The sequence below is a fragment of the Equus przewalskii genome, chromosome 4 (genome assembly GCF_037783145.1).
Source record: "Equus przewalskii isolate Varuska chromosome 4, EquPr2, whole genome shotgun sequence".
Classification (NCBI taxonomy): domain Eukaryota; kingdom Metazoa; phylum Chordata; class Mammalia; order Perissodactyla; family Equidae; genus Equus; species Equus przewalskii.
The window spans coordinates 76,364,808-76,380,904 of record NC_091834.1 but is presented as its reverse complement, the minus strand read 5'-3'; positions in this window follow the sequence as shown (position 1 = coordinate 76,380,904).

The window sequence follows — 16,097 nt, the reverse complement described above, 5'->3', positions numbered from 1 at the left end:
TAAGTTGCCCAACTACTCCCTAAATCAGCCTAAAAGCTAAATGGTACAGGTACAACAAGAGACACATGGATAAATGAGGCAGAGTGGAGAGCCCAGAAATAAACCCACACATCCGTGGACAGCTAATTTTCAACAAGGGAACCAAGAACATACTATGAAGAAAGGAAAATCTCTTCAATAAATGATGTTGGGACAACTGGACAGCCATAAGCAAAGGAATGAAAGTAGACCATTATCTTACACCATACAGAAAAATTAACTCAAAATGGATTAAATACTTGGATCTAAGACCCAAAATCATAAAACTTCTAGAAGAAAACATAGGCAGTATGCTCTTTGACATCAGTCTTAATAGCATTTGTTTTTGAACACCTTGTCTCCCCAGGCAAGGGAAATAAAAGAAAAAATAAGCAAATGGGACTATATCAAACTAAAAAGCTTCTGCACAGCAAAGGAAACCATCAACAAAATAAAAAGACAACCTAACAATTGGCAGAAAATCTTTGCAAAAACTATATATCTGATGAGGAGCTAATATCCAAAATATACAAAGAACTCATATATCTCAACAACAAAGAAACAAACAACCCAATTTAAAAGTAGGCAAAGAATCTGAACAGACATTTTCCCAGAGAAGATATACAGATGGCCGAAAGGCATATGAAAAGAAGTTCAACATCACTAATTATTAGGGAAATGCAAATCAAAACTACAATGAGATATCACCTCATGACCATCAGAATGGCTATAATTAAACAAGACAAGAAATGACACGTGTTAGAGAAGATGTGGAGAAATGAGAACTCTCATACGCTGCTGGTGGGAATGCAAACTGATGCAGCCACTATGGAAAACAGTATGGAAATTCCTCAAAAAGATAAGAATAGAATATGATCCAGCTATTCCACCTCTGAGTATTTACCCAAAGAACACAAAAACATGAATGTTTAAAGATATATATACCCCTATGTTCAATGCAGCACTATTCACAAGAGCCAAGACTTGGAATAAGATTTGTATGATATTATAAACCAATGTTATCTCAACAAAAAAACCCTGGACAAATTACTACTAATCATCATTTGCTGTCTTCTATACCTGAGATCCATTAAAGTCAAATGCCTGAAAAGAATATAATTTACCATATATACTACTAAGTACTATAATTTACCATATATACCCCTACTAAGAAAATGATGGATGCAAAATATGACTGCAAACTCAAACTATTTGGTAAATATTTTATATATACAAACACATATGACAATTTATATTTTTTAATATATTAAACTTCTAAGACATTAATTATCATTTAAAATAAATAAATAAATAAATATAGCCTTCCCATAATAAAATATAAGCCCTGAAGGGATCTTCTTCGTTTTTCTATCTCTAGACCTATCACAGTTTTTAGTATAGAATAGGTAACTGACATGTAAAAATTAATAAATGTTTGTTGAATAAATTGCTGTAAAAACTATTAGAAACACAATATTCAAAAAGAAAAATCCCAGGTCTCAAAGAGCTTTCAGTCTAATGGTAATTTAATTCATATAGAAGTAAACACTAAACAAAGGTTCAGAACAAATTGTTCAAGCCTAAATGGAAGAACTGTTTAAAAATCATTAGAGAGCTTTCTGAGCAAAATAAGTTTTGGAGTTTGGTGCTTTAAGATTGGGAATTATTTCCACAGGCAGGTTATTTCCACAGAGGTGAGGGAAGCAGAATCTAGGGACCCGCCGTGAATTATTTCTAAACTTTGGATTTTTATTATTGAAATTGCTTCACTGCTGGTAGCACTGTTTAAGGTTTTATCGAAAGTCGCGTCATCCTGAACTCTTTTGTATGCACATGATAGAAAGCTAGCTCAAAGCAGCTTATGTAAAATGGGATATTTTAATGGATCATGTAACCAAGCTGTGAGAAGGAGTGTGTTGGATGTACCTGGGCCTTGTAAAAAACTGAAATAAAGAACTTGTTCTCTCTCTCTCCAAAAAAAACCCACAACCAAATCTGCTCAGTCCATTCCACCGCCTAAATATGTTGATTTGGCTTCTACAATTTGTCCTAGCTTAACTGGAACCACACTTTCTCTTCCCACGTACTTGTACTTCTATTTCCAGCCACCACGATTTTCTGTACATGTTCTGCAGCCTTCCATTCCCAAGACTTTCCTCAAGCTATTCCTTCTAAGTGGAAAATTCTCTTTCTTTTTACTTCTATATCTTCCATCTACACTCGCACCACTCTTTCAGTCTCCGTCTCAAACGCCGCTGTCTCAGCTGGCCATTCACCCATTCATCTATTTGTCTCTAAGTAGCCATTGCACATGTGGTTATGATGTGACAGGCACTTGGATTGCAAAGATATGTGCCTGGTTACAAAGATAAAAAGTCATGCTCCTGCTCTGCAAAATCTTTGTTTATTAAGAGGATATATGTGGAAATATAAAACTGAAATCCAATACTTTTTTATCATATTACAAAATTATTGTTTTAATGTACTATGTACTGAATCTAATCAGGACTTACTAACTAGATCCCAAACTTTTCATTAACTTCAGGAAACGCTTGGCATATTACATAGATGTTTTCCCAGTATAGCAAGCTTGTAGATACTCTATATTCCTCGTTCTGAATTACAAGGTATTGTTGAAGGGGGTATTTTTAGGGAGGCCATTTGTAGGGACAGCAAAGTACAGAGCATCCCTGAGAAATCTGTAATTAGAAGTAGCCTTTTTAATTCATTCCATTATAATTATTTATATATAGCACGCAATTACAGGAAGGAATATTTGATAAAACTGAAAAATCTACTCTTTATAGGAAGCCTTCATAGATCTTTTCAGTTGGAATATATGTCTCTTTCCCTCACATCACCATAGCAATTTGTTATACTATAAAATTACCTTGGCCTCTCTTCCATCTCTTAACTGAAAACTCCTAGAAGAAGTAATTGGCCACCATCATTTCATGGAAATAGCTTTTGTCTAGGTTACCAATGACACTTCTCTCTTCTCTATCCTCATTTCAATGGATCCTTCAGGGGCAATTACTACAGTAAGATAAACACCGCTTCTTTTGGCACTATTATTTCTTGTCTTTACCGATAATATTTTTTCTGTTTTCTCTTCTTCACAGACTGGTTCATTACTTTTTTTCTATACAATATTTAATAGTTTTGATTGTGAAGAACTCCATCTTGTTTTTTTTGCTCCTCTTTTCTCTATCCCTCTCTCTGTGTGTCACTGTCTGTCTCTGTCTCTCTCTCTTTTCCTATTAGGTCATTTCATCACTTCTCATGGACTTTCATATATTCTTATTGCTAATAATACAGAAACTAATAATACTTCCTGATCTCTAAGTTTGAATATGCAATTGTATTTGGGTGTCTCCACTTTGACATCTAATGAAAATCTCAGCATTTACATGGTTAAAGAAGTACTAAAGACCCCAATAGACAAAGGAACCCTGAGGACAAAAGAAGACAAAGAGGACAAAAAGAACAAAGCTGGGGGTATCACACTCTCTGATTTCAAAATATACTACAAAGCTATAGTAAACAAAACAGCATGGTACTGGCATAAAAAACGACACACAGATCACTGGAACAGAATCAAGAGCCCAGAAATAAGCCCAAACATTTATGGACAGCTAATTTTTGACAAGGGAGCCAAGAGCATACGGTGGAGAAAGGAGAGTCTGTTCAACAAATGATGTTGGGAAAACTGGACAGCCACATGCAAAAGAATAAAAGCAGACCATTATCTTACACCATGCACAGAAATCAATTCAAAATGGATTAAAGACTTGAATGTAAGACCTGAAACCATGAAACGTCTAGAAGAAAGCATAGGCAGTACACTCTTTGATATCAGTCTTAGCAGCATATTTTCAAGTACCATGTCTGACCAGGCAAGGGAAACAAAAGAAAAAATGAACAAATGGGACTACATCAAACTAAAAAGCTTCTGCACAGCAAAGGAAACCACCAAGAAAATGAAAAGACAACCTAACAATTGGGAAAAGATATTTTCAAACCATATATCTGATAAGGGATTACGCAAAATATATAAAGAACTCATACATCTCACTGACAAAAACACTAACAACCTAATTGAAAAATGGGCAAACGATCTGAACAGACATTTCTCCAAAGAAGATACACAGATGGCCAACAGGCATATGAAAAGATGTTCAATTTCACTATCAGGGAAATGCAAATCAAAACTACAGTGAGCTGTCATCTCACTCCAGTCAGAGTGGCTGTAATTAACAAGAAAGGAAACAATAAATGCTGAAGAGGATGTGGAGAGAAGGGAATCCTCATACACTGCTGGTGGGAGTGCAAACTGGTGCATCCACTATGGAAAGCAGTATGGAGATTCCTCAAAAAATTAAGAACAGAACTACCATACAATCCAGCTATTCCACTGCTGGGTATTTATCCAAAGAACATGAAAACATGAATGAGTAAAGATACATGCACCTCTATGTTCACTGCAGCATTATACACAATAGTCAAGATTTGGAAGCAACCTAGGTTTGGAAGCCCCCATCAAGGGACGAATGGATAAAGAAGATGTGGTATATATACACTATGGAATACTACTCAGTCACAAGAAATGATGAAATTCGACCATCTGTGACAATAAGCATGGACCTTGAGGTTATTATGCTAAGTGAAATAAGTCAGAGGGAGAAAGTCAAATATCATATGATTTCACCGATAAGTAGAAGATAAAAACAACAGCAATCATGGAAACAGAGATTGAGTTAGTGGTTATCAGAGGGGAAGTGGGGAGGAAGGAGGGCAAAAGGGGTGATTAGGCACACGTGTGTGGTGATGGATGGTAATTAGTCTTTGGATGATGAACATGATGTAATCTATACAGAAATCAAAATATTTAATGATGTGCACCTGAAATTTATATGATGTTATAAACCAATTTTGCCACAATAAAAAAACAAATGAAATTTCATGATGATGAAAAATAAATAAATAAAAACAAGGAGAATTCATGTAACAAAAATAAGAACTCTTTTCCCCTCAAATGTGGTCTCAAAGTTCCATTCTGGACTGTGTCTTCAAATAGAAGATTTATCCACTCAGTTTTTCACGGAAAAATATAACATATTTTATTGTTTCCCTCACTTTTTTCTATCCTTTCCCCACTCCTTCTGTCCATTCCATGAAAAATTTATGTCAACTCTCTCATCAAAATTTAATTATTAAAATATACCCTCTTGTTCTATATATATATCTCCATTTTAGTTTTATTACCATTATTTCTTACATTTATGAAGCAACTGCATTTTAACTAACCTTCTTGCTTCTATGTTGCTTCTCTCCAAATGATCCTCTGAACAATGACAGAAATTATTATTAATATAAATTGGAATATATCTAACCCTTTTTAATATAAATCCCTTCAGTGACTTCTCAAGGCAACCAGGAATAAAAATCCTAACTCATTTCCATAGGCAACAGATTATTGTCTAATCTGTCCCCATGTAAGCATTTTCCTTCTTTTTTGTGCCAGTTCATTACTGTACATCTTCAAAGACATTAATAGCTAATTTACGCTGTACTTTCTTTTCAAGAATGTTTGCATAGCAGACAGCCTTGGATAGTAAAGATAGAGCTATCTCTTTCCCTAGAGCAGATTTACATGATATTACAGAGTAATAAAGATAATCTCCCTCTCCAGAGAGTGGGGACAGACAAGTTTGCCAGCAGTCCCTATGTAATGTTGAGCTTTCTAATACTGTATTTCTTTTCTGGAGCACACCCCACTTAGTGTATGGGCAACATCTGACTCTTATCTTATTGCCCGGTGGGCACTGGGGCTTAGGGAACCGACAATGTTCGTTATTCTGGCTTCTGATATTGCTGTGAGTAGTAAACCTGTCTTTTGTCTCTGACACCAGGAGTCATGTGTCTTCTGTCAGTACCTATACAACTCTGGCAGACTAACTGTTAACTTGCAAGTAGGCTAAAATTTCAGATGCTTTCACACTTCCTGACTTGATAATTACATTTCCATCATAATATCTAACTTTCAGTTTCACAAACAGCCACCTCCTTTCCTATGTCAATATCTCTGTACGTGGGTTTTCTTCCAGCCAGAATGTTATTTTTTCCTCTGTGTAACATGTTTAACTCTATTTAGGTTTCAGTTTAACATTAACACTTCACATAACCCATTTCTGACAATCCTACCTAAAATATGTTATTCTTTTATTCCTTCTATTTCAACCCATGTTCATAGACTGTAATTTGTGATTTTTTTTTATTTTTTGTTCTTTCTGTATCAGCAACTAGCATTAGAAGGAAACAACATCAGGAAGCTCTTTTGGCTTCTATAACACCAGGTCCCCTATCATAGCCCTTGACATTCACCAGGAAATCCAATCCGGTGATGGGTGACATAAGTTATTGTAACTGCTCAATGTATGTTTATCAATTTTATGTCAATTCCAATTGAATTCAAAGTACATATCAGTCATGAAGTTACTCAAAAAATCTAAGGAAGAAAAAATTGTAAGATATGTCATCTTTTTGGATTTTATTAATATATGCAACAGTAAGTATATTTCTAAAATATTAGTGACAGATAAATTTGTTTCCTTCAACTAGATATTGAATGGCTTTTTTGTTAGTTTTATAGGGATATTACAAAGAAAAATTTACAATGTCAGGAGTCAAATTTCGTTATTTGCTAATAGAATTTAATATTTCATGTCATCCATATTCTTTTTTCAATTAAAGATGTTTGAACTAGAATAGCCTACTAAAGAAGAAACCCAGTGTTTATATAACTATTTGTGGAGTGATTTGAAAAACATAGTGTGTGTGAGTGTGTATAATTACTTAATAATTGAATACTAACATAGAGATTTTTTTGGGACACTTGAGTCAAACTTGACTTGGTAATAAAATATAATTCATTGATAGTTGATACCTATACTTTATTTTTTTAAAGATTGGCACCTGAGCTAACAACTGTTACCAGTCTTCTTTTTTTTTCTGCTTTACCTCCCCAAGTTCCCCGAGTACACAGTTGTATATTTTAGTTGTGGGTCCTTCTAGTTGTGGCATGTGGGACGCCACCTTAGCGTAGCTTGAGGATTGGTGGCATGTCCCTGCCCAGGATCCAAACCAGCGAAACCCTGGGCCACCAATGCAGAACGCGCAAACTTAACCACTGGGCCATGGGGCTGGCCCCTGATATATATACTTTTAAGATAAATATTAATATGCTAACTGAAGAGTTTATTTTCATTTTAATCTTTTCTATACAAGAGTGTTAGACTAATACTATTATTAACTGTGTTCAAGAAAAGGCAGAAAGCTGGGAAAAAAATCCTCGGCTGGATATTTATTCCCTTGTCTATCTTTGGAGTGAAAATGGCTAGCTTACACTGTCAGTTATGGGCTCAGATCTGCAACCGAACCAAGAATGGAAAGAAGCTTTGTCCTCAGGTAGTGCACTTCAAAGTAATCGTTCTCTACTGCGGAACAATGTAATTTATTCTCAGTTAAGTAAACCTTAGAGAACATTTGGATATTAATCTAGAGAACGTGTTATTTTATATTTGTGGGTATGTATTTCTTATTGATGCTTAAAGTAGAGACCTTAATTATTGAAACAAGTTGGCTTATTAATATATCTAGCATTTTAACGCCTTTTAATGGCTTTGGGTAACAACTTTTTTGTTTGTTCAAGATTCCTTCCTCTAAACCAAATTTATATTTAAATAAGTCATATTATTTATAGTATAAAATATAAACAAATTTATCATATCATTGAAAGTACAGATAAATAGTGGATTCATGATAATTAAAAATTCTTTATCCTGATAAGTAGTTCTGTGTTACTGTAGCAGCAAGTTCGTAGAAAGTTTAGAAGAGTTTCTGATTTCTAAGAAGATTAAAAATTATTTTAAAGAGTAGTTTTCTAATAGTCTTTTTTTGGACTAAACTATTTATCATAAAATGTAATTATTTAGTTTTTCTTCCACTTTTTCAGTACACATGGAATAATATTTTATCTAATTTTTGAAAGCTCCTATTTGGTGTTATGTCATCCTAGGAAAAAGTCAAAAACGTTGTTTAACGAAATTCTTTCAAAGTAAAGCTTTTCAGTGGATAAATATCTTTATGTTAGATTCATGCTTGAATATCATGCTCTTCCTGTTATAATAGTGTTTTTAGTTCTAGAGGACACAGAAAAGTCACATGTTAATAAGTGAAGTTAAAATATCTTGCTTTTCTATGCTGCCAACTTATCACTATGTTAATATAATAATTTAGTTTTATCATGTGGCATATATTCAAACTATTAGTCATAGTTAATATTTATATAGGGCTTGCTATGTATCAGGCATAGTAAATGCATTTTCATTGATATTTAACAAAATCTCTACCCACAGGGGTTCCAATGATCTCCATCGAACACATAAGATTTACAAGGAATTTACATAAAATATCCAAGGCCATATTGGTACATGTGTCTGGGCTTGATTATCATGGGTGACCTAATTAAGTAGATACTGCCAAATGGAGGAGGAGAGGATTAGCAATGTCCGGGCATAGTAAGATAGTGTACTTAGTGAATCTTCAAGATAAATATCTACCCTTACTGTTTTAGAGATGTAGGCAAGTTTGTAACCTGTCAAAGAAATGCCGATTAAAAATGACCTGTGAGCAGTTCATCATTTTCTTACCCAAAAATCTGCCTTTCCCCGTTTCTGCGCAGCTATTAAACACCTTCATGCTAAATTACAGTTGTCAGACTAGCCCATTTGCATTTAAAGCAGGACTTTTTAAAAAAAATCTCAATTCAGGAGCCAATTGTTTAATTATTTCTCCTGTAAATCCACCCAAGGATATAATTGCCTGGTTTTGATCACTGGACTCCTGCATTCTTCCCTGTATCAAAGACTAGTAACCTTGTTTTCAAAGGTGTTGCCAGAGCAGATTTTCATCATATGCCTTAGCATGTAAAACCAAACTTTAACTTCGGTATCCTCCCTGGGATTTAATAAGTGGTCTACTTCATTAAGCATCTAGGCTCTCCCTAGGATGACAGCACTACTTGGATTTGTGATTTCCTTTATCCTGGGAGTAGAGACTTGCTTTACCCAATTGACTATACTTTGTCTGTCACGTTACTCTGTTGTTACATTTCCATCCCAACAAAGTCCTAGATGATGAATAGATGCCAGTTCCTTCCTAAATCTGCCTTATCATTCTATAAGTAAATTCCCCTCTCTTCCTGACGAAACTGGGAAAATTGGGCCCCAGCCACTAAATATATTGTAGGTAGTTATGTTTTAAAGGTTTTTTGTGGGTCACAATGTATTATCTGATATTAGATATACATATTCACCATAATAAAGCATGAAAAACTGGACAAGATTAGTGCTCTTAGAAATAAGCAGTTATCATCAAGGTGAAAGAAAAGTGTTCCTCTTGGAGCTACTGGTAAGTAGTATTGCCTTATCAGGCTGAATATTAAAACAAGGATCAGGACAGAGAAATTGCAAACAAGAATTGTGATCGGAATAGTGACAGTCATTATCAATGGCTGGCGAGCCAGGGAATGTTGTAGATCAGGGTGAGGGAACATTGGGATAATGTTGGATTTAGGATGATGACAAAAAATAGGACAAATTCAGAGAATCTTCTGGCCTCTAGAAAACAGCCTAAGGTCCTTCCATACATATATGGGAGAAGGAGGCTATCTTCATCTTAAACAGAGTTTATAATTAACCCAGGTATGCCCAGATCACATGGTTAAGCCCTTGGAAATTTAACAACTCAACTGGATTTAAAGAGAGAGATAAAGCAGGAGGAGGAGGAGGGAGAGGTGGAGGAGAAGCAGTGGCAGTAGGAGTGGATGAATATTGGGATGATAAGATTCCTTGTGATATAAAACTATTCTTTCCAGAAACAGAATAATAGACCTAATTGATACCTGAATTGTATAGATTACAGTCCTCAGGGGAACTGGTAGACCATTAGAGACTATGATACGAGTTACTAGATGACATTCAGCCAGTCACAAACAAAAACAACTAATCTAAACTATGAGCAAATAAGGTTTCCTAAGTATCAGTAGTTCTTGTGTCTGTGTGTGTGTGAAATTATATGTGTATAAGCATACTTGTATATTGTTAGGCTTTCTTATGATCAAACTCCAATGGTGGACATTCTGCTTTCACTAATATTGTTCCACATTAATGCTATTGACAATAATAGCGATGCTAATGATATAATGTATGTGGAATGGCTTTAAAAAGAAAGGAATCTTACGTAAACAAAATTCAGTAGACCTGACTTTTCATTATTACCAACAGTCAACATTCAAAGGGTCAAATTGCATGACATTTTTTTCTTTTTACCTCCTAGTCACTTTAGTACTTGAATTACCAGAATGTGAATTATGCATCTACTCACAAGTACTCTGCATTACTAAATTTTACAAGAACTGCATCTAAAATTCACCTGACAAAAGTATATGGAAGTCCTTTAGGCAGTGTTCCGTGCATCGAAGAAGCATTTCAAACAAAATGAATGTTCTCTTGACAATCACACAGTCTGGGAGTGTATTGCTTCCTAGCAATACTCTATCTTGATTTTGAGGTCTAGCTAGAGCTTGTCAGAGCAGCAACAGATTAGAAAGGTAGGGCAACTTTTAGCTATATCTGCTTACTGAAACTCTAAAAAATGGAAATTACATCATTGAACAATTATCAGAACCATATTTAGAATGTATTGCTTGAAACCAGACTGAGTGCAGCAATATGAAATAGATTCACAATCTTAAATTCTTCAAGTCAAAATAAAGAATAATGTCTTTTCGTAAAGAAAATATCTTGGAATAATTAGTGTTAGCTCACCTTAAATTCATGTAAAAAGGGCAAAAATATTTTATCTCTGAATATGTTCTTAATTATTATTTATATATCTTACATATATTATCAATTTTTGTGCCTCTACTCTAACTTTCATTTCATCAAAATAGCATTGTGAGTATGACCTACTTATTTAATTTGTTTAGTTGAAAATTTTAAAATTTACCCTCTTCTTGGGGAGAATACTCTTGGTATTATTGTTAAACATATCACATTAGCACACATTTTTATAAAACAATAAAAACCCAGAGTCCATGTAAATGTAGACTAAATTACCCCAAATATTTTACTATCACCATGTCTAATTACGAAAAGTAACTATGATGATAATAAGCTATTCACATATGTGACAGGCCCTTTCTGTGGACACATGCTTCTGTCCAGCAACCTGCAATAGATTTTATGGTCTATATGGATAATCTAAGCTTGCGATAGATGTTTCCGGGTTTCTTATCCCACCAGGATTTCTCCTAAGCAGTTGTAATTTTCTCTTCCTATTGAGGGCAGCAATGAAATATAAACCATCTTCTATACCCAATCACCAAATAAGAATGTGAGTGGAGGTGATTGAGTCTCGAGGTAACATGCTCTGAATATTTTAAGGGAGTAGTGCGTCTCACCTTCAGCTCCACAACTGGACTCCCACTATTTCAATCAAGCAATACTAACAGTTGCTCTTCGCAACAACTCAGCAGCTGTTTGTCACTCCTGCTGGTGGCAGTCACCCCTAAGTTAGCTTGGATTTAGTGCTTACAGCAGCATTGATTCTTGTTGGAAGCTATTTTTCTCCAGAGCATCAGTAACTCCTCAAGCTAAACCTATAACTTCCACCATCCCTTCCTGAAATTCCCTGGATTATTAGCACTAGAGATTGCAGAGCACCTTTCTCAGCAATTTACTGTAAAGAGAGCACTCACTCAAGTCTCTAGCTCCCTGGCAGCTCTTTCGAGAAATCATTTTTTTCAATCTGTTCAAAATTCCCAAATGTTGCATCAGAAAAGTAATCCCTTCATTCCTCTATATTTCTGTGGATATCTTGTAATGGTCCTCACACAAATACTCTTCCTTTCCCATTTCAGGTACACTCTCGTCCCTTTCCTATTTTGTAGAGGAGAAAGAGGCGTCTCACTTTACCAGGTTGGGCATCTGTTAAGTTTAAGGAGCAGAATATAGCCTGCATGTTTCTGTTTCCACTCTCCTCCTGCCAGGTCACACTGCCTCTCATACTTTATGAGATTAACATTAGTACTTTATAGTGCTATTAAATATCAATTGCTCTTTATCACCACAAAAATGTTTTAAAAGCAAGTTTGTTTTTCTTTAACATAAAGGATGGAATGTCAGGCAGTGTAACTTACCAACCCAACATCCATTCCCTCCTTATATTTTAGTAGCATCTTAGCTTTATTGTTTGGAGAAACAATGCGCCAAACACTGTCTGACAAAGAAAAAGTAAATAAGGTCATGAATGTTGTGAATTTTCTTGGAAAAAGTTTATCTCCATAATTAATGAAGAAGATGAAGTCAACAAGAAAATGATGAATAAGAAGGAAAAAAAAAACAAGAAAGAAGAAGAGAAAGATAAACTCTCTCTTTTTAGATGCATTTTTAAGTGAATGTCATGCTGGAGCTGCAGCAGCCATCTTATAATTGTGAGCATTAGCCTGAGGAAGAAAGTTGTCATACCAAGAATGGCAAGAACCTAGGAAGAGCTCGAGCTCTAGATGGCATCATTGGCACCCTGTAACAGGCAACTTCTAGTATGATGTAAGAAAATAGGCTGATAGTAAGCTACCTTTAGATATATATTCTCTGCCTTGCAATTAATGGCAGTCTAACTGAACCTGATGCTTATGATAAAGAAATTATAAGTAACATAGTAAAATACATAAAGGGAGGTAACTCTTCTGAATGGAAGAGTTTGGTCACACATTTTCTAGCAAGGTGTTCTAAGAGATCATTAGTATCTGTAGCACTGAGTCCTTACTTAGCCCCTGAATTATAGTCTTACACATCCTTGATTTCTCTACGATTTAATCTTAGCTTCTATATTGCAATGACTGTTTCTTAAACTATTCTTTGGGAAGAAAATCTAAAAACTTTTGAAAGCTTACAATTGATATAAAACAATCCTATAAATAGTTATCATATAATTTTAAAATTGTTTTAATTAATTTAATAGCTAGATTCACATTCTTTCTTTAAAGGTAAATTCAATCATCTATTCAGTTTTGGCCACAATAGTTTTGTGGACACAATATTACACATATAATAACTGCCAATAAAATCTCCATAAAAGATATCTCCCCAATAACAATTTGTGCCTCTTTGTAATAATTTTATTCTCAGAACGAAGGAGTAAGGAACAGAAATATAGGGAAAAAAGAAAAGAGGAAAGAAATGTAGAATAGGAGAGGAAGAGGAAGAGAGGAAGAAGTGAGGGAGGAAGAGAGGAAAAAGTGAGGGAGGAAGAGAGGAAGAAGTGAGGGAGAAAGTACAATGACTTGGCACAATTTTTTTGCTTTTTTTAAGTGTTTTCTATAAAGTCAAGCATAGAGCTAGGCATAGAATAGCTTATTAATAAACACATTTGCATTAACTTTAAAAGTGCAAAAATATCCAAATGCCTGTTTTGATAGGTAAAGTCTTGGATCAAGATTTTGTCCAAATGTAAATAAAATCTTATGGCTGGGGATATTTTTGAGTTAATGGGCAAAGAATGTTTAAACGTAGACACATGTAGTTGGATGTGAGTGCACTGTGTGTGTGTGTGTGTCTGTGTATGTGTGGAGGGATGGTGCCTATGCAAACTTAGCTCTCAAGAAATGGCTTTTGGGGAAAAGGCATGAAAAGTTTGAGTATTGTCTAGCAGATATAACTCAGGGCAAACATGGGTTAAAGGTTAAAGTATGATTCATTTGTATCTCTTTCATTTCTTTGGAACAGCCTATTTTTGGTTAATTGATTTTCACAGCTCATTGAGTCATGTTCACCTGCTAACTGTCACCTTATTTTTTTCAGTGATTGTTTGCACTTGAATGGTCTATATCGCCACCTGAAGCTTACTTTGTAACATAGTGTTAATTGTAATTTCTATGTGAGGTGTAAATATTCCAATCTTACTATGTTTGCCTTTCTTTGAAACATTAACACATTTCTAATTTCTCTGGGTCATGTCAGCTTTCTTGGTCACAATTACTTGGAATCAAACAGAGCACAGAAAATCTCCTAGAGGTACATGACTGCTTGAGATCTAAAACGTACAAGAACTTTTAAAAGAAAATTAGCTAAAAAGTTTTAAAATGTCTTGCATCATCTAATATTATGTTTAAAGTAAAATGATTCTCATCACTCTTGGTGACCAGTAATGGCAAAATTTCACCTCTTTGGAAGGTGTGACAGATCATTTTAAAGAACTAAATGAAAATGTAAAGAAAACAATGCTGAGTTGAATAGAATACTAGATATCACAGTTTGAAATAACGTTGCCTTTTAAGAAGAGGTTGTTCAAAGTTGGATATAATGTGTCAGAATGATATAAATATTTTTGATAATTTTCAAATGGTTTTGATTGCTGTAAAATGTCTTTGAAATTTACTAATACTTTGCTTGTAAATGGAATATCCTATATTTCTGAATGCTTGATTGAAAATTAAGCTATATCAATGTAAGCGACACAAAGATATACGGGAATATGTTAGAAGCTGAACTAAAGAATTAAATTTGGGTAAAAAGTTGTTTTCTTTGTAGAAATAAAATGTGGATAGGCAGAATTGAAAGATAAAGGGAAATGAGTGCAAAAATAGCTTGTGTATCTTCAACTGATAAATACTGCTAAAGGAATAAAGCAAAACATTTCCTCAAAAGCTAATACTTAGTTATATAGCATTTCTAGTACCTAAATTAATTTCAAATTGGAAATTCTAAGCAATGGAAAGACTATGTGTCAGCACTCAGGGAACTGATAGTAGCTGAGCCATAAATAAATATATATAAAAATATTAGCTATATTAAATATATAATGTGCATGGATATACACATTGTGGATGATGTCAACAGTGGCTATGTTGTCTGTGATTTGGCTGTGTGAAGAAAAGTTTATTCACTTGTCCCATATGAGCACAGCAAATCCTCTAACAGTACATGATTTTGTGAGTCCTTGCTGACCATGGGTCCCTGACCCAGGTATAGTTGGTTATTCTCTCTTTTCATTACCGAGTAAGACTCTGATATATCTCTATTATAGCTCCATTCACAAAATGATTGCAATAACAAGTTTACATGGTCCTTTATTTTCTGTAAAGCCTATGAAGTCTGGAACAATTTCTTATTCTTTCTCAGAACTTTAACATTTGCACAATGCCTGATAAGTTAGGCACCAGTAAATAACTATTAGATAAATATATGACTAATATCTATCTACCCAGAATATCTTCATCTTCATTTTCAGAACTAAACTGAGTGTGATGTCCTTGTCAGTACATTTACCCCCTATCTGCAGATGTATCATATTAAAAAAAAATCAGAATAAGGACAAGCTGCATAAGTAGAGCGATATCTACTCAGGTTCAAACTCTTTCTCCTCCCTAACTTGTCTTGTTATTACCCTGCTGGAAACAAACCAATGATCACTTGAGCCTAAGTGAGTATTTGGAGAAATGAAGTGGTGGTTTTTTCAGCTATCACCCAGTATTACATTGGTCATTCATTAAGCAAGCGTCAGAAACTGACATCCAAATTCTTGTCCAAGTTACACGTAATTTAGCATTTCTACACATTAATACTGACATAGTAATGGTACCATGACTGAGAGAGTTGTAGAAATTTAGGTCATTATACTTTGGCATATGTTCAAAACCTGATTCATCCAAAGGTAGACTTGATATTTACTTCCCAAGCTGCTGTAAACGAAAAAGGTGACTCTATCTCATTGAGCTGTCTTGTATATTCTGCCCTTGGGAAAGCAATATCTGTTCCTTAACCTTTAGAATAGCACAAACCTTTATCTCAGTCACTCTGAATTATTCAAGGTCTTATAAGTTATGATCTAAAAGTGCTGGTAAGGGATTTTCCGCTATGTCTAAGTGTGGAGGTCAGCAAATCCCTTCCACAAAGACAACCATACATATGGACAAAACTTACAAAAGCGACTGTTTCAGCACTATGGATCTCAAC